General features: G+C 38.3%; 1 pseudogene across 1 annotated transcript; it reads left to right on the forward strand.

Annotated features, from left to right (window-relative positions):
• The first annotated feature begins 7,809 nt into the window (after window positions 1–7,809).
• On the forward strand, window positions 7,810–14,734 carry LOC309478394 (annotated as a pseudogene). The gene is made up of 8 exons (XR_014211686.1): window positions 7,810–8,125; window positions 8,938–9,136; window positions 9,692–10,450; window positions 10,897–11,135; window positions 11,470–11,539; window positions 12,771–12,930; window positions 13,661–13,782; window positions 14,571–14,734. The product of XR_014211686.1 is annotated as an uncharacterized misc_RNA (transcript).
• Window positions 14,735–18,773: the final 4,039 nt, after the last annotated feature.

An 18,773-nucleotide genomic window follows, 5' to 3' on the forward strand; every position in this document is an offset into this window, starting at 1 on the left:
TGGCAGCTAATTATGCCGATGAAATGCTCTGCCTTGGGCCGGCTCTAAATTGGAGTTACAGGAAAGATGTTGGATAGATTACCGCCAACTGCATGACACCAGGAAACAATTTAGAAAAGAGGTTTCATGATTAAAGTGAAATTAAAACATCTATTTTAAGACAACATAAACATTTTGAGACTCGTAAAATGTAATGTCCTGTTTATCTGGACATGGACTAACATTTGCATGCTTACTTTAAAGCCTTTGCATTTGTTTCCAACAAACATGACTCAGTAAACGCCAATTATAACGAATTAAGCCACAGATCACTGATAGCCTTTATGCTTGTAATCAAACACACACAAGATACATGCATGTGTGTGTTCATGTTCTCCCACACACACATCACTTTAAATTTCATCATTACTGTGAGTTCCATGTGTTTGAGGAGACTGAATGTCTGAGTAACATCAGACGAACAAATGTGTTAGAAATGTCAGGATGCATGCGCTTCCTGTACATCTGTGTGTCACTTGTGCTGGTGTTTTAGGTTTACAACAAAGACATTCTGAATGATATTCAGAAAACAAAGAGAGTTATACAGGTTAGAGTAAGTGGTTGGAATTAGTATTGGCTGTAGGCTTATTTTGGATTGGCATTAGAATTGTGAAAAGGATGAAAGCGAATCGTATTACAAAACAAACAATATATTATTTTAACTATTTTATTTTAATTAGCTTAATACCTGGCTAAGAAACCGATCAAAATAGCGTCAGGATCAGTGCTGCATTCAGAAAGAGACAACAACAAAAACAGTAAGTGCACAGATAGGCATAAAAACAAATATTCCCGATACACTTTTTTTAAAGCATTTCAAAAACAAGAGTTAAACTGTAAAAAAAAAAGATTCGAATTCAAAACACATCTGCTTCTAGTTTCAGTTAAATTAATATTACACAATAACAATTACACGAGTGTGCATTCTATCAGTCAGTCATGTTTTGTGGAAGTCGCGCTGGTCGATGTATTTACACGGACATCTAGTGGCGAGGATGTAGCGTTACATAAAGAGAAAAGTTTTTACTGACATCCGTGATGAATTTACTCTATGATTAAAGGCGTTATTATTGTTTTATTTTACATTAATGACACTTACATTTTTTATTAAGTATTATAATAAAATGTTGCAAGAACCCTCTTTGAATAATTTTAATAATATTGTGCTGTTTCTCTTTATTTCCCTCAACACATTTGCCGATTCATCACCAGGGGCGTGTCTAGGGCCCTGCCTCCCCTGAGAAATGATCTGTCCATCTGATGATAAAGACTTTGGGCGTACGCGCTCAGAAAAGCTGCATCATGTCAGAGCAGAACGCCAATGAAATGTTTACCCAGCAAAGCTTTAAAGCACGAGCAAATAATGAACTTTTGTGATTGCGAATAAGTGCAGTGTCCTGTGAGTGTAACTCTACCGCTGCATTAACATGTGATAGGTTGGATGTGAATGTACGTCGAGTTTTACAGTATTGGGACTGAGGCGCCAGAACTGCTGCAGCTGATAGAATGTGCGCTGTAGCACGATAGGCCCACTACCATATTTTAGTTTCCATGCTTATTGTGTTTCCACAGCAATGTTAGTGAGTAAATCTACTGAAATGGCCACCATAACAGTGGAGTGTGATGTGTAAGATGAGAAACCAGAGGTTAAAGGTGCATTGCGCAACTTTTCATGTTAAAAATACCCGTTTTCTAACCCATACATGCTTAAACAATTGCCTGATGGGCTGAATGAGCCCTTCTCTGATCACTGCGATTGTTTGTCTCTATAATCCTGTACAGTAAAATAAATAAGAGGGATTCGGGTCGGAATTTGGACTGGGCGTGACGTCATGCGCGTTCACGGCACGCTCACCTGACTATGTCTGGCAGGTTTGTGTATTCGCCGCCATTCTCCGTAGAAGATGGATTCTAAGAGACCGGCTTGTAGTTCATTTCAAACGCCAACGCAAACTCCACGTAAGATAAAAAAAAAAAAAAAAAACTTTTGTCTAGTGCAAAAGACAACCTCTGGTTGCAGTTTCGCTTGCCGCCAGAGGGGGCGTAGTTCTGCAAAAACTCAGAGACCTTTAACGCTCGTTTCACACATAGGCCTACTCCGTGTGCAGTGCAGGAGCAGCACTTTCACATTATGCTGCGTTTGCAGTGCGTAACTGACCCATGGCTGTATGTATTACAACACATACTCACTAATTGTGTTTCAAATCCAGAAGTTATCAGCAACTTTTCTTAAAAAAGTTTAGTCAGCATTGCGATTCTCTTTGTACACATACACTCTTTAATAGACATTCACGTTTAAACACAATTTAAACAACGTATTATTCAATGCATCAGCCTACATACAGATTAATATATTAAGTTTCTCAAGCAAGTGGTAAAATATTTAACCATGTATACATAGGCCTATATTAAAATCGCAAACATTTTAAATTAAAACTTAAAATTGACAAAAACAGCCGACTCTCATGCCTTTTCTTTTGCGTTTAAATTTTAATACAATAAATATTGCATATCACAAAGAACTTGTTTTTCCACCTCCACGAATGAGACGACGAGTGTTGTTCATTGTCTCCTTGTTGAGGTAAATTTTAGTTTTCCTTGCTTTACCCCGGTCTTAAAGCAAAAAAGATGACTGTGAAAAATAGTAGTATTTAATTAAATACATTTATCTAAGTCTATTTTGACTATATAAAACTCCTCCGGTAGCACCTTAAAAAAAAACGAACAGTCCCTTAATGCAGTAAGTGTTTCGTCATTCAATGTCTAAAAGGAGGATGTAGATTTTGGCTGTCATTAAAAATTGTAATCAAATCAATTGATATAGTCAGTAGGGTTGGATATCAATAAACATTCAATTTGATTCAAAATTCACAAGATGTTGATTTGATTTCAGATTTTAATTTAATTATGATATATTTTAGTTACAGTCCATTTTTCTTACGTGATATGATATTCTTTCTCAGCTAATACAGTAAAATGTTATAAAATATTAACTTGTTATTTTTATTATTATTATTATAAATTACAATATAATTTTACATTATTTAATTTTTTTTTACAAAAGGACCCAAACTATGCAGTTCAATTGTTCATTATTTGTTATTATAATTCAGAGAAAACTCATTTGAACGCTGATTGAGTTTGTGAGTCTTTTCTAACTATTCATTAAACGGACAAGAGTCAGTACTGTTCCAATTATTGGAAAACATGGATAACATGATTAATTGTGTTAATTGTTTTATCGGCTTGTTTTTTTTCAATCAAATCAAATTGAAACAAAAAAGCCAGAAACAACTTTTCTATTGGCTGTTATTGGGGGTGTGTACAGTCTACTGCCGCAGCACATTAACAACCAGAGAGCGCAGCAGTCACGGTTCACTCTGCACACAGACGATAAGTAGGCTTTTGGATAAGTAATAATTAGACAAGTACAATCGTTATAATACCAGTTTTTATTCAACATAAAAAATGCATAAGTGGCTTATTAAAAAACAGGCACCTTGTCCTTCACCCTCAATGCAAGCTGCCTCTGTCGAGCTCAGCGCATCTGAAGGAGATGCGATGTGACTCATTCTAGGAGGAGTATTTCTCTCAGTGTGCAAGTAGACCTACCAACCCACCTAAAAGGAGAGGGCTAGTTAATTCACAACTTGTCAGTTATCTTGTCCACAATAGGGCGTGGTGGTGACTCTGATGACCAAACTGCTCCTAATCAGACTTTTAAAAGGGCTATGTTCAACATCCTTGATAGGGCTATTGTTGAGATGGAGACAAGATTCTCTCAAAGAAATGTTGATTTAATGAGGGCAACATCATTTTTTCCTACCAAAATCAGCGTCTTTTCTTGACCCTTCTCTCCTGAAGCCACTTCAAGTGCTTGCATGCACAGAGCAAAATAGTATGACCTTGCAAAATGAAATTGCTGTGGCAAAAGCAATTGACACATCAATGATGAGTGCTGTGACAAACAGCTTATGCAAAATGGGGAAGGCCTCTTTGTACTGCTGAATGCACTTGCATACTTCAGAGAGGTTGAATGCTCTAGGATGTATCGCAAAGCAAATATTTTGAAAACTCATATGTATAGAGAGCATAAAGGGCTTGGATCATCTGTGCGACCTTGCAAGCAATTTGAGACTCCCTTAAAATGTGTTGCTCCGTTTTGTACAGTTACATGTGACACCGTAAGCTCCCTCATCAAGCATTTGAAGTCACACATACATGAGGGATTAGAAATCAAATGCCCAGTCAGAGGTTGTGATTGCAGCTTTACAGTTGCATCCACTTTAGCCTCACATTTTTCAAGGAAACATAAAAATCTAGATCACACCTTGTTAGATGTGTCCGATCCTGCTGAGCCAAGTAGTCTGCATAGTCAGCCATGTTCTGATACTTCTGTTGTGGATGATAATGAGCCAGAGGGGCAATTTGCTGTAGATGAAACTCTCTATTTGCAAAACCTTGCCCTTCTGTATCTTAAATTACAAGGAAAGTTATTGCTACCAGCCAGTACCATACAGACAATCATTGAGGACTTTCAAAATGCCCATGAAATTGGCTTATCACATTCCCTTATGATCTTAAGTAAGAAACTGAAAGAAATTGGAATCCAAGAGGACACTATAAGCAACATCATTGATGAAATCAACAGGGAAGATCTTCTTAAAGGGGTGGTTTACTGCTTTTTTTCTTTGCATGATTGTGTTTATGGGGTGCAATATAACATGTCTTCGGGTTTTTTTTTTTTTTTTAAGTCTTATTTTTCATAAATTTCACCTTTATTGTAAGCTGCTTTCTCCTCTGTCATTTGAACGACCGGTTGACTTCCTGATTCTATGAAACCACTCCCTCAGAAACAGGCAATAGGCTCAGATTGGTTAGTTGGGCCGGTGTGTTGTAATTGGCTAAACTGCGTAGTGCATGTTGTCCGGAAACTTCACGCCCATTACCTTTACGGGCGAAAGTTGCATGTGCTCCGGTCCAATGTAAATAATGGTGTCAATACTGCCGTATCAGTTTGAGCCAGAATCAGACCCAGAAAGCGGCAATGAAGAGAGTCAAGCAACCTCCCCAAACACGGCTCTTACAAAAAGTTTCTGAATGGTAATTTTTTTATTATTATTATTCTATTCTAATCTACTATTATTATATAAGAATTTCGATATGCTGTAAATGCTACTGCTGCTTGTTAGCTTTTGAGATACGGTTTCTCCTGATTAAACATTTAATATAACTGAATAAATGACTGAGTAATACCGTTTTTTAAAGTTATTGTTTTAACTTCAGCAGCTGAAGTTGGCTGTTGCGATTACATATCATTTTTTGAACTTTATACACGTTTGTCTTATACACACAAAATAGCATCGAACTAACTGGCTATAAACAAACAGCGTTGGCATTGGTTTACGTTCTTGATCAAATCGAAAAATTACGTCATAAAATATACATGGAAAATACATTTACAAAATTAGTACATAATTACAAATTCAGGTCCAAAATGTTTGTACGCGTTTGTACGTGTAAGTGGCTACTAAAGCCAGCGCTGGCAAAACTAAAACATTACGTCTGAAATTATACATGCAAACATTATTAAGTCTTACTTACAGGTTGTGGCCCAACAACTGCTGCCTCTGGTTTTAAAGTTGGAACTGCTTCATGTTTTAGTAACAGTTTCTTGTTGAATCCGGCATTGAATTCGTGGAGATTCTGGAAGCTGTCTTCCGTAAAATGCGCAGCACAGAGAGCTATTAATTACGATTGAAAATTTCAGGAACATAATCAAACATAAATTTTAGCCATTGTTGACGAACTACAGCGTCCGTATGAAGCCCGAACACAGAAGACCTGGCAGCTGGGTGAAAATAACACACTTTCGACGGCATGGCTACAGCTCTCCACTATAACTCTTCCTCTTCGACAAAGCCGCAGAAATATGGCCATGCCCCCTTTTTTGCATGGGTTAGTTACGTATAAAACCCGGGAAGTATCTCGTTGTAGTCCCATTCGAGTCGTTTTTGTAGGCATTAAACTTCCTGATTTTTAAAAGACGATATCTCTGCTTACGTTGAACTTTCAGCGCAGCAACTTTGCAGATACTGTTCATGCACCAACAGCAACATTACACACCATTTAAAATGAAAAAAGTGAAATCACAATCAACCACCCCTTTAAGATGTATAACAGGGACATTTTGAGTACAGACCAAAAAAGAAAGAGTTTTTTTAAAACCAGTTTCAACTATGTTGAGCCTGTGCCTTTTCTTCTGGGCAGTGATGAAAATGGTAAGGAGTGCTTTTCCCAGTATATTCCTATCCATGAGACGTTAGCTACACTGTTCAAAAGTGAGTCTGTAAGAGAACAATATGTCGCCACACATTTGCTACCAGCTACTAAAAATATAATTCAGGATGTGAGAGAGGGATTTAAGGGCAATCAGCTGTTGAAAACAGAACCTTCCTCTGTTGGTGTGATCCTATATCAAGATGCTTTTGAGGTTGTGAAACCACTTGGTTCAGGGGAAAAAAACACAAGGTTTTAGCTGTTTACATGACCCTGACTGACATTTTGCCTCACAATAGATCCACAATAGATCACATGCAACTTGTCCTCCTATGTAGGGAGAAATATTTTAAATACTTTGGCATGAACAAAGTTTTTGAACCATTGATCAGTGACCTCAAACTTCTAGAGGAAGGAGGTATTGTGACAAATGATGGCAGAGTTGTAAAAGGAGCTTTAGTTGCCATTTCAGGAGACAACCTGGGATCACATTGCATTGGGGGATTTGTCGAAAACTTTAGTCGGGCAACCCATTTCTGCCGCTACTGTGAGATCGACAGAAATGCATTTATGAATGAACCATACACGTGTGGGACTTCAAGAACTGCACAATCCTATCAAAGTCATTTGCAAGATTTAGACACCAGTGCTACTGCCACAGTATGCGGCATCAAGATGGACTCTCCTTTTAACCAGCTTAATTATTTTCATGTTTGCCAGCCAGGGCTCCCGCCATGTCTGGGGCATGACTTGTTTGAGGGTATTGTGTCTTATGACCTTGCCTTGTTTGTTGGTCACTTGGTTCTTACAATTAAACAGATGTAAAAATCAATTCAAATATCAAGGAAATGATGCCAGCAGCAAACCAGCAGACATGTCTCCTGGTAGTGAACGATTAAGTGGACATGCAGTTCAAAATTGGTGCTTTCTGAGGTTGCTACCTCTTTTTGTGGGTGACAGAAATAAATATCCTTCTGAAAATGAAGTATGGCAACTCCTTCTGCAGCTGAGAGAGATTGTGGAGCTTGTTTGTGCACCAGCCATTACAGCTGGCCAAGTGGCATATCTTAAAGTCCTTATTGAAGAATATATCTTCAGTCGTCAAAGGCTTTTCCCTGCCAGTCCGTTAAAACCAAAGCATCACTATTTGTGCCATTACCCAGAGCTGATTCTTCACTTTGGCCCACTTATACGCCTGTGGACGTTACGGTTCGAGAGCAAACACACCTTCTTCAAGCAGTGTGCTAGGAAATTGCACAACTTTAAGAATCTTTGCAAAACTCTTGCAGAAAGACACCAACTATTGCAAGCCTACCTGAGTGCAGGCAGACTCTTTCCTTCAGATGTGCATGTTGATAAGGGTACAGAGTTTTATGTGAGTGATTACAACGACAGGATCAGGGCATCAGTAGCTGGTCAAAATTTTGAGTCACAGTCTGCAGTAGCTTGAAATGAAGTCACAGTGAAAGGCACAGTATACCGAAAGGGGATGTGTGTTTTGCTTGAGAGTACTGATGGAGAACTTTCTGTTGGAAAGATTAATCTTATCATTGCTCTTAATGAGTCTGTGCAGTTTGTGACTCAGAAACATACTTTTGTGAAGCTGAGCGACATGGGAGTCTATTGTGAATTAGGAACAGCCCAAGAGGATTATGTTCGCGTCGAGCAAAAGGATTTGCTTGACTATTATCCTCTTCCATCATACAAAGTGTATGATATATCACTAATTGCTCTCCACCATTCTTTTCCAGAGGCAGTTTGAACTGGCACGTGACAGAGGTATTGATGTGACGAGTGGAGCAAGCAGGTAGAAATGCACACTCAAGATGTAAACATATTGGGTGTTCCTTTTAATATATATTTTTTTTTTAAGCTATGGCACAGGTTCTGCTTTACTACCAAATGTTCTGTAGTACATGTTCTCATCACCGTGATTAAAGAAAAAAAAAAAAAAGAAAAAAAAATTATTGTAAAACTGTTCATATTTTAAGCTTGTTTAAGCTTAAAGTCATTATTTTATAATTCATCACACAGTTAAAGTTTAGATGCCCAGAGCTGGTGGTTTTTAGGTGTGGTAAAAAACAAATGATAAAGAAAAAAATAAACTGATACCATCCCTGTCTGTATTAAATCCAACTATTTCAATAGTATATTTTGTCTAAACTGTTATTTGTTTCTTAATTATCCTAGTTCATTACATCCAGATTCAATTCATACCTTCCTTTTGTCAATTACTCGAGACAATTTTTTGCTTACTAAATGTGTTTTTCTATACAGGTAAATAGTTTAATTGTATTCCCCCAGTTAGTATATAGTGGAAAGGGATAGTGTTCTTTGATATCTGTTGTGGAAATGTTGGACAACTTGTACATGTAACAGTAAAGTGTGAGTAAACATCATTTGTTTGTACTGTCACAGTCACACTTCAGTGTGACTGAAAAGTGCAGTAAACTTGGAAACTTTTAGTTTGGTCAGGAATGATTGAATTATATATAATGATGAGTTATAAATAGTTCCACTCTTTTAGGTACAGTCTGTTGCAGTAATAAAGCTTGAACATTGTGTATAGTAATTTGACAAATGGAATTGTTTGTATGTCTGCTCAAACTCTCTTTTTAGAAAATGGATGAAGTAATGATGAAAGAAGTGGTGCTGTCATTCATACCTGGTCTCTCTGAAGAAACTCTGACTTCACTGCTGTATGGGTTGCAAGAGCTTGGTGTGGAAAACAAGGAAGACCTTGCTTTGGTTCAAGAAAAAGATATAGAGAAATACCTTCGACCTATTCAGTGTCGAAAGTTACTGAATGGCTTTAAAGGTAACTATATTTTTGATACTTTCCCATTGAAAAGTTGAATAATCTAAAGTTGAATAAAATTGAATAGAATAAAAATAAAGTAAAAAATATAATGCATAAAATTAAGTTAAAAAAACATTTTTGAAGAAAGGCAGCATTACATAAGTGTAAATATAGCATGAATATAGCATCTACTCGGTTGGTCAATTGGGTTAGAAATCTACTTGCCCAAATTAAACAATTTCTTGGCCAAAGTATTTTTTTTATTAGCGATTATACAACAAATAACAATAAATACTAAAGTTAATTTTCAAATTTAATCTTTATGAATAATAAATTAAATGAATCAAAACAAAGGTGTGTGTCAAAAATTATTAGTGGACAAAGGAAATATTAGTGGAGTTTTAGGGAATTGAGGATTTCGCTGCTAAGTTTCATAAAAAAAAACATCAGCAAAAATCTGAAAATACATTTTTTGTCAAAGACTACATTCAGATCGGATTCAGAGCGATAATCAAACACAGATGGAGTACTTTCTCTCTCCCTTCATGTAATAATCTGTTCTCTTATTTGTAGGACTCGCAATAGTTAAACTGGAACTGGTTCATGTCACTCCAACCGTTGTCCCCAGCTCCTTAAACACTTCTTCCAACTTCCCATGCACTCAAGACACCATTTCGTCTCCATCCTTGCCGCTTGGCAGACCATGGCATGTAGCCTTCCTGGTCAACTGGGATAGGATGCCAGCAGCTATTCGAAAGGCACTAATAAATAGAACAAGACCATCACCAAGCGATAGAAAAGATATGGTTAGGGCAGTGGTTGATCAGATGTTGGATCATGACCCTAACCCAAACAGAACAATGTGTCACAACATTGCTCGAAGCATTGTAAGGAGCCATCCGAAATGTTTTGCTGACGTTGCAAAAAATGGAGACATCCTTGGAGATGGTTGTCATTCTTTTCTGCAGCAAATAAAAACTAGGCTGGAATATAAAACCAGGAACAATACTCTAGCGAGACGACGCAGAGAGAGGACGCACAGTCAGGTACCAGATGAAGGCAGAGGCATGACAAGAGGCCCTGTAGATCAGTACGGCTGTGTAAGGTGGTCCTGTGGAAGTTCCATTTGGCGAAACTGAGGAATCATTAGATGGCATCAAAAGTCATCTCCTTAACATCTACTCAGAGGAAGGCATGAGTGGTTCTGAGACAGCTGAACCTCTGATGGAGAAGACCTATATCATCCAGCGACGCTATCTTAATAGTGTACCTGCGCCAGCCATTGCAGTTGTTAAGGACTGGAGGAATGGCCTTTTCTCTTTTCACCAAGAGGTTTTTTCCCTATTCCATCTTGTGAAGCACATGGCTCATTGCATGGGTGGAGTATAGTCTCAATCATCTGAAATGTAAAATGCACATCTCTTTCAAAAACAATCCAAAGCTATAAAAATTCCCTTATTTTACATGGCAGTATGTATGTAACAGACTAACGGGTTGCGACAAACACAGGTCTTTCTTCAGGGTCATTGTCCACAATATCTTTCTTTTGTTTTGTTACAATAATTAGTTAAAGGGGTCCTTTTATGCAAAATTCACTGTTATAAGTTGTTTGAACAGCAGAGTGAGAACAAGGAGCCTATACTGGCAAAAATCCACTCACTCGTTTTTGAGGCTATATTCCACCCATGCAACACACACAATGTACCTGAAGCATCTAAAGAGCACCTGTATATAATTACAACAAAGATTCAGCAGCACTTCTACTCCATTATCTTTAGGTATATGTTCCCACTTTACTCTTCTGACCGATGTCTCCATCCTCGTGAAGTTTCGAGAGGCCCTGGAGAACAAATTCAACACCATTCTGAAGTTCTGCCAAGAAGTCAACTGTCATCAAGGCGTGAAAGATGTTTTGGCTTGTTTTGAACCGGAGGCTTCGGACAAGGCTACATGCATTCTTCTCCTTCTGATGGCGTACTTCAAAGAGCCCAAGGATGCTATTGTGCTTGAAGTTGATGTAAGTATATTTCACTCTCACATTAACATAAGCATTAGGCCTATTGTTTTTTGTAAATGGTAATAGGACTGTACTTATATTGCATCTTTCTAGTTTTCTGACCACACAAAGCGCTTCACACTTCACTTCACCATTCATACAGGTGCCAACTGCTCATCAGTCCAAAGAAACCAGTCACATTGTCATGATCACATTCTAAACTTTACCAAATGTGTACTGCCTAATATAAGATAAATCAATGGGGGCCAAGGGAAGATTTGTTCGCAAATTGACTATAGCTACTATAGGTACAGATTATTAACAGTTGAATCTTATTCTACTCTTATTTTTGCAGCCTTGTTCCACAGCCACTGATGTAGAAGGGACTGTGATGCTACCAAGCACCCCTCGCTTGATTGTTCAAGGTAATGTTGATGTCTTCCTTATTTTGAATGTATTTTGTCAAGTCATCCACAGATTTGTTGTGAGCAGTTTCATGTAGTAACTATTTTCTTTCAACCGATAGTTCCTACATGAAACTGCTCACAATAAGGTCTGGATTATCTTAAGTAAACCAGGTCATGATTTCTGGAAAGACACATTATTTTTCAAATATGTTTTTTTAGCACTTTGAGCACCACAAACAAAGTTCCATATAGTCCCTTTATATACAAAAATATTCTGTTAAAAAGATAACCTGAGAGTGAGTAGTGTTCTGACTGAGTATGATGCTCATGTAAAGCAACACTCCACCGTTTTTTTCATATTAAACTATGTTATTCCCTTAACTAAGACGAGTTGATAAATATCTCTCTCGTCTCAGTGCGTGCACTCAATCTCTCTGGCGCGCGGCGACACTTTGATAGCACTTAGCTTAGCCCAGTTAATTCATTAGGATCCAAACAGAGATGAAGTTAGAAGCGACCAAACACCTTCACATTTTCCCTATTTAAATACAGTTACACGAGTAGTTACACGACCAAGTATGGTGACACAAAATAAAACGGGGCACTTTTCTAAGCAGGTAAAAAGGATAACTATAATGTATGGTGGAATAGCACTTGGGAACACTTCGACTCGGCGCAGTAAAAAGTCACGTTGGTTCTAATGACAGAAGTGAGAGGGAGAGGGGGAGAGGATTTTTCAGGAGTGATGATATTACAGCGCCGAGTCGAAGTGCTCCCAAGTGCTATTCCGCCATACATTATAGTTATCCTTTTTACCTGCTTAGAAAAGCGCCACGTTTTATTTTGTGTCACCATACTTGGTTGTGTAACTACTCGTGTAACTGTATTTAAATAGGGAAAACGTGAAGGTGTTTGGTCACTTCTAACTTCATCTCTGTTTGGATCCTAATGAATGAACTGGGCTAAGCTAAGTGCTATCAAAGTGTCGCCGCGTGCCAGAGCGATTGAGTGCACGCACTGAGACGAGAGAGGTATGTATCAACTCGTCTTAGTTAAGGGAATAACATAGTTTAATATGAAAAAACGGTGGAGTGTTCCTTTAATTTCATTTAAAGGATCTTAATGTAAACAAAAAGTTGTCTCTCTCCCTGAAGTCAACATAAACGACCTGCTATCACTCCCCAATTGAATGACTTGGTCTTAAAAAAGTTTAAATTGTCCATGATGAGTGTATCTGGTTTTGTTTCAGGTGACATAATGAAACCAAGGGCATGGATGCTGTCGTTGGAGGGTCAAGTGGTCATGGGACCTCACCTTGACTTTACAACTGGTCTGGCTGCTATTTTTTCCAGCTACTACATTTTAAGTATGCTGAAGATGCTGCTTGTACTCTGTAAATTTATCCAAAGGTAATATCTACATTAATATTGTACTTGAGGGCTTGCTTTTTATTTGGTGGGTTAAACAAGGAATGTTTGGATGTATTGTCTTTTGCAATCAGCTCAGGACCACAGCAGCCGAACGGTGATGACCCCCCTTTCTCCCCCTCAAACAAGTGGTGTGTTGCAGACTTAACTTGTGTGTCTGTGCTGGAGATCAGACCAGATTAGACCAGAGACAAAGCTTTTTTAAGTCAGAAACAACTAGAAAACAACTGGATGCTTTTATTGTTAAAAAGATATAAGAAATTAAATGTGTTTATCACAGAATTAGTGGAGCTTTGTTAGCTTTGCTATTCTACAGTAAAAACAGGTCGACATGCGGAGATATTAGGAGCCATTTTTTCTGTGAACGGGTAATAATTCTTGGAGGAAGAGTACAAGCAGAAACAGCCATAGGGAGATGGACAGGCAACAGGCTGTTACTCCATCCTCTGCAAACAGTACATGTAAATTATGTAAATTGTTGTGTGCGAATGCTTTGCCTGGGTACATCACACACCTCTACTTTGTTAAAGGTCTATTCTTAACTGTGTTTGTGATGGAAATGTTTTTCAGTTCAGTTCCATGAAAATAGTTTTTTTCTGAATTACAGTAATGTCACCTTGTTAAAACTGAGCTAACTTTAGTTTGACTCTGTACATTTTTCATCCCACTTGAATTAAACTAACAGCTTTCTTCTCTGTCTTTTTGTTTATAGGTGCTTCTTGGGCATCAACTCAGAGACGGGCACAAAGTCTAAGAGGCAGATAGGTCACATGAACCAGCAAGTCTGCACTCTGATCAGGAAGCTCATTGACTTTGAATGGATGTCAATCTAATGTAAGCTGTGTTCCAACTTCAGAACAGACTAACGAAACACTGTATCTGTGTTAAAGGAACATGCCGACTTTTTGGGACTTTAGCTTATTCACCGTATCCCCCAGAGTTAGATAAGTCCATACACACCCTTCTCATCTCCGTGCGTGCCGTAATTCTGTCTGACGCACCCACTGCTAGCCTAGCTTAGCACAAACACTGGAGGTAAACAGCTCCAGCTAGCATACTGCTCCCAATAAGTGACAAAATAACGCCAACATTTTCCTATTTACATGTTGGGATTTGTATAGTCACAGCGTGAACAAATAACAAGGTCACATGAGACACGGCCATCTTCTAACCGTATACATACTGGGAACTATATTCTCAGAAGGCGAAGCACTGCTACTTGGGCGGAGTGATTTGCTCGCAGCACCTGAGGAGCCCAGTGGTGAGGAGCAGAGAGTTCGCTCAGAGTTGGAGTAAATCACTCCGCCCAAGTAGCAGTGCTTCGCCTTCTGAGAATATAGTTCCCAGTATGTATACGGTTAGAAGATGGCCGTGTCTCATCCTGTTACTCATGTGAAAAATAATAGGACTGAGTAAAAGTAACAGGAGTGATTAGAGTCCTCTGGTTTGTTGATTTAATATTAATTGATATAGTACTATTCACATGATTTTTTGAATAGTTGAAATTACTTAAATTGTAGACATTTTAGGATTAGTGTTACAATGCGAGTACCATACTTACAGGGAGCCAGTCCACCACAGAGTAACTTAAACTTTTTGTCTTTCTTATCTTTTGTATATAGTGGACAGAACCCACACTATGCAGGTGCCAGCTGCAAGGGAAGGAGCGAGACACCTGCAACCCTCTCTTTTCCCACCTTTTTGTCTTTCTTCCCTCTCTCTCCATCACTCTCTCTTCTCTCTCTCCTTCTTTCTCTTTTGACACACATTCCTGTTTCCCAGTGTTTTATTCCTGTAATTAAATTGTATTTTACTTCTAAAAAATAAAAGTTAAATCACTGTTTTTATCAGTTTTGTTTGGTCCATCATTTATGCTAAATCACAGTAATAGATAGACATTCACAGTTATGTACATTAATTCTACAGCTGCTTATTGCTAAATTACAGTAATACATAGACACTAACTAATTTCACAGTTAAATACAGTAATTCTACAGCTGCTTACTGCTAAATCACAGTAATACGGCGGCATAATTACTGTGAAGTCACAGTATACAACTATACAACTAATAATTAACAGTAATATAGTTCCAAAACTGAATCTGCAAGATTTCAAAATAATATAGAGGGGAAATATATAAATCTAAAAATAAATATATAAAACTATAAATAAGTATAAATATAAATAAATAACTATTGTCTAAAATAATCTATTTTTTTTTCAGATCAAGGTTGTGAGAAAACAAGCACAGACTGACGTTCAGCCAACGGTCCATCGGCCGCACTTGACTCACAACGTAGGTTTATGACGAATGCGATTGCCCAGCCCTGTTTGTTTGAACCGCGAGAGGCGTCCATTATTACGTTGTGCGTCAGGTTCAAGTGTTGTTAGGTGTGTTCAGAGAATGTCTAATAGGAAGAGAATTGGCACTCTCTGGTTACGTCCGGTTTCTGGACTGGCTGCAGTAACACGTCTCTGTCCATGCGGGGGCGCTCGCAGACGAGTGCAGAATGAATGGAGGTCTATGGCGCGATACCCATCAAAATCCACTTTTCTCAGGATATAATTTTTTGTCTAGTAATTTGAATGTTGTATTCGAAAGGAGATGCAAAGAAATTACACACTGCTGGGTGTTAGATTTTTTAGAGTCACTTATTTGCTTTAAAAAGTCTTTTAAAAATGTCAATGATGTCATACATATCGTACGACCAGAGATACTGCTTTACGGCAATCCTTCAGTCGCTTTGGTGCTTTCGCGCTCTGCACTTTCTTTTCTCTCGAGGCATCGACAACACAGCTGACACAGGTAAATACACGTGCTAGAAGAGTTTTTGTTTTGTTTGTTTCTGGTCCCGCTTCGGATGCCACGATGCCATCAAGCGGTATCTCTGGTCGTAATCAGTCCTTCACTGACCAATCAGCGTTCATTAGCAGAATGCTAGCGTGTTATGGGCAACAACAACTCAACCTGTAAGAAATCGAAAGGACATAAGTACTCGTTCATAAAATTTTCATCTATAACCCATGTTGAACTTGCAAAACCTACAATAAAATCGGAGATTTCTCAACGGCAATCGGGTGAAAGAGAAAAATTTAGCCGTCTAGCCCCATAGACCCCCATTCAGTCTGCACTCGCCCGCGATCACCTCCAGTGGAATTCTAATGGAACTGCAACCAAGATCGATACAATGGGGCTAATAGGAAGTGTCAAGGCTCTCCGTAGACGGGCTCTGGTGTGTTCGACATCGGCTGCGGCTGGATGTAACCGATCGGCGAGAGTAGCCACGTGCAGGCGGGGAGGAGCTGCAAATGGAGACGTGAAGTCGGACACTTTCTGGTTCTCGTAGTGACCGCTCACGTGGTGTTTGCATACTTTACCACAGCTGAAGTGAAATAAATGCAATATTTGCCAAATAATACACAGATGAGTCTACGTTTTTTAATCAGTTTTAATTTGATAAACATGACACAATATAACATCGCAACTACATGAAAATAGTGTTTACTGTTATAAAAAAATGATTTGTGAGCTTTAGAGGAACTAAAGGTGTTCGAATAAACACGAAACACACGTGATCGTTGTCATGCGGTGAATCCGGCCAATCGTGGAACAGCTGTGTCGTCATCAGCCCTCGTGCAGCCCATTGCAGCCGCTCTTGAGAAGCTGCGCTGGCTGAGTTCTCCGGCTACTCTCGAATCGCTCTCGCAGTACTTTGATGGCATACGTCACAGTCACGTGGCGTTGGCGCTGTATCAAGTCGGACAAAATTTCTAACCGGCATGCACAGCTTCAAGTCAGCCGCCGATCGGTCTGCGCAGAGCTGCATGCCGTTCGACTTCTGCCAGAAGCTAGTTATTTTAGTCGATAAAGTTTTAAATATGGATTTTTTTTTTTTTTTACACGAACGCATCGCTTCACTTCAGAAGACCTTAATTAACCCCCGCAGATCCGTGTCAGTCAAGCACTCTAATCATGAATAGATGAGCTTTAATGGACTTCCAAAGTCAAACAGCCATTCACTCTCATTATCAAGCTTGGAAGAGCCAGGACATTTTTTTTAATATAGCCTAACTCAGATTGTATTCGTCTGAAAGAAAAATGTCATATACACCTAGAATGGCTTCAGGGTGAATAAATCATGGGCTCATTTTCATTTTTGGGTGAACTATCCCTTTAATTTGCACGTTTCCTCCGTGCAAGCGCACAGCGCCGCCATTTCGCAAGTGACAACAGTGTAGTTCTAACAATGTGTTAGAAGTGAAGGATCGGCCCAGGGGGCTGATTTATAAAACTGTGCGTAGGGTCCTTACTAAAAGTGTATGTGCGCCCGAAAGCCAAAAATGTCGTACGCCAAAAAATATTCAGACTTATAAAACCGTTCGTACGCCAGAACCTGCGCAGAATTCACTTTATAAATCCCAGTCAGCGGAAGATTGTGCGCACATGCGTCTCCACCCCGAAATAACCATATTTGGAGCTTACAACGCCTAGTTTTACTATGCAGATCCTCATCTGCATATCATTTGCATTTGATTATTCATCCACGTGATAACGTTTAACGGTACAAGACACATTACATTAATAAAAATCATGTAGTTACCTATCCTTGCCTTGTTTTTGAATACATAAATAAAATAGTGTAAAATACATTTCAGAGAAAGTTTTTCTCAATCTTTTCAACTGGCCGAATTGTATGAAAGTTGTTGAGGTGCGGATCTTAAACTAGATGACAACCGCTACAGATTGCTCAGAACAATAAATCACTTAATTGTTCCATGTCCATAATAAAGTTCTTTACTGTTGTCTTTTGCTTCATACATCAGTATGGGTGTGGTTCTATAAATGAACAATAATAACAATAATGAATATACAGTATACAATGAGGCAGAAACAGTACTGGACAAAATAAAAGTAATGCAATAGCATAAAGATAAGGACATATTATACAAGTCCAGCAGCTGTGCATTTACCTCAGGTTTATAGGCTACAACTTTAAATAAACTATCACATAATATTACATCACATAATATTCAAAAAGTAACATTCAAAGTCTAATTCAGCATGTTTTATGCTGAAATGAATGTGCGATCGAGCTTATGTGTGCATTGACTACCTCAAAGGAATAAACAAACTTTTAGAATTGCAATATCACGTAGCAGCAACTAAATCTACCAATATATACAAGAGTATTTAACTACTTACTTTTAAGATGTACGCACTACGCACACAGTATGAGCAAAAATCCGCTAGAAATCGGACCAGATCAGCACGGAGATTACTACAAAACTGCCGCGAGATTTAGCAACATTACATGTCTGGGCATGAACACATTTTGATTGACATTCAGTTCTCCCGATCTAACCCAATAAAATTACAGGAATGATAGTCAGGTGATTCAGAAATAATATCCTAAAGTGCAACAAATTAAATGTCCAGCAGAGGGCACCAGCGTCATTAAAGCTTAGCCTTTTGTACACGAATTGTATTTGTAATTGATTTATATTTTTAATGGTTCAAACAGACAGGCCTTGGGCATTATTTGCACCTTGCACGAAACTATTTACCCAGACAATCTGGTATTATTTATCATGATAAGCAATTATCTCCGTGGTTAAAACATTAAAACACAGCACACCACAGGAAAAGTGACCAAAAACATTGCATCCACAACAAATATTTCTATTGAATATAATTTTTTTTTTGTAGCTTCTCAGTAATGATTTCATGTTTAAGTGTTTAACTCCATTAATTTGAATGGCATATTTAATCTAAATGTTTATATCAGAAGTAAAACATAGTTTAAATCATTATTTTATTTATATA

The sequence above is a fragment of the Leuciscus leuciscus genome, assembly GCF_965113295.1.
Source record: "Leuciscus leuciscus genome assembly, chromosome: 16".
NCBI classification, from domain to species: Eukaryota; Metazoa; Chordata; class Actinopteri; order Cypriniformes; family Leuciscidae; genus Leuciscus; species Leuciscus leuciscus.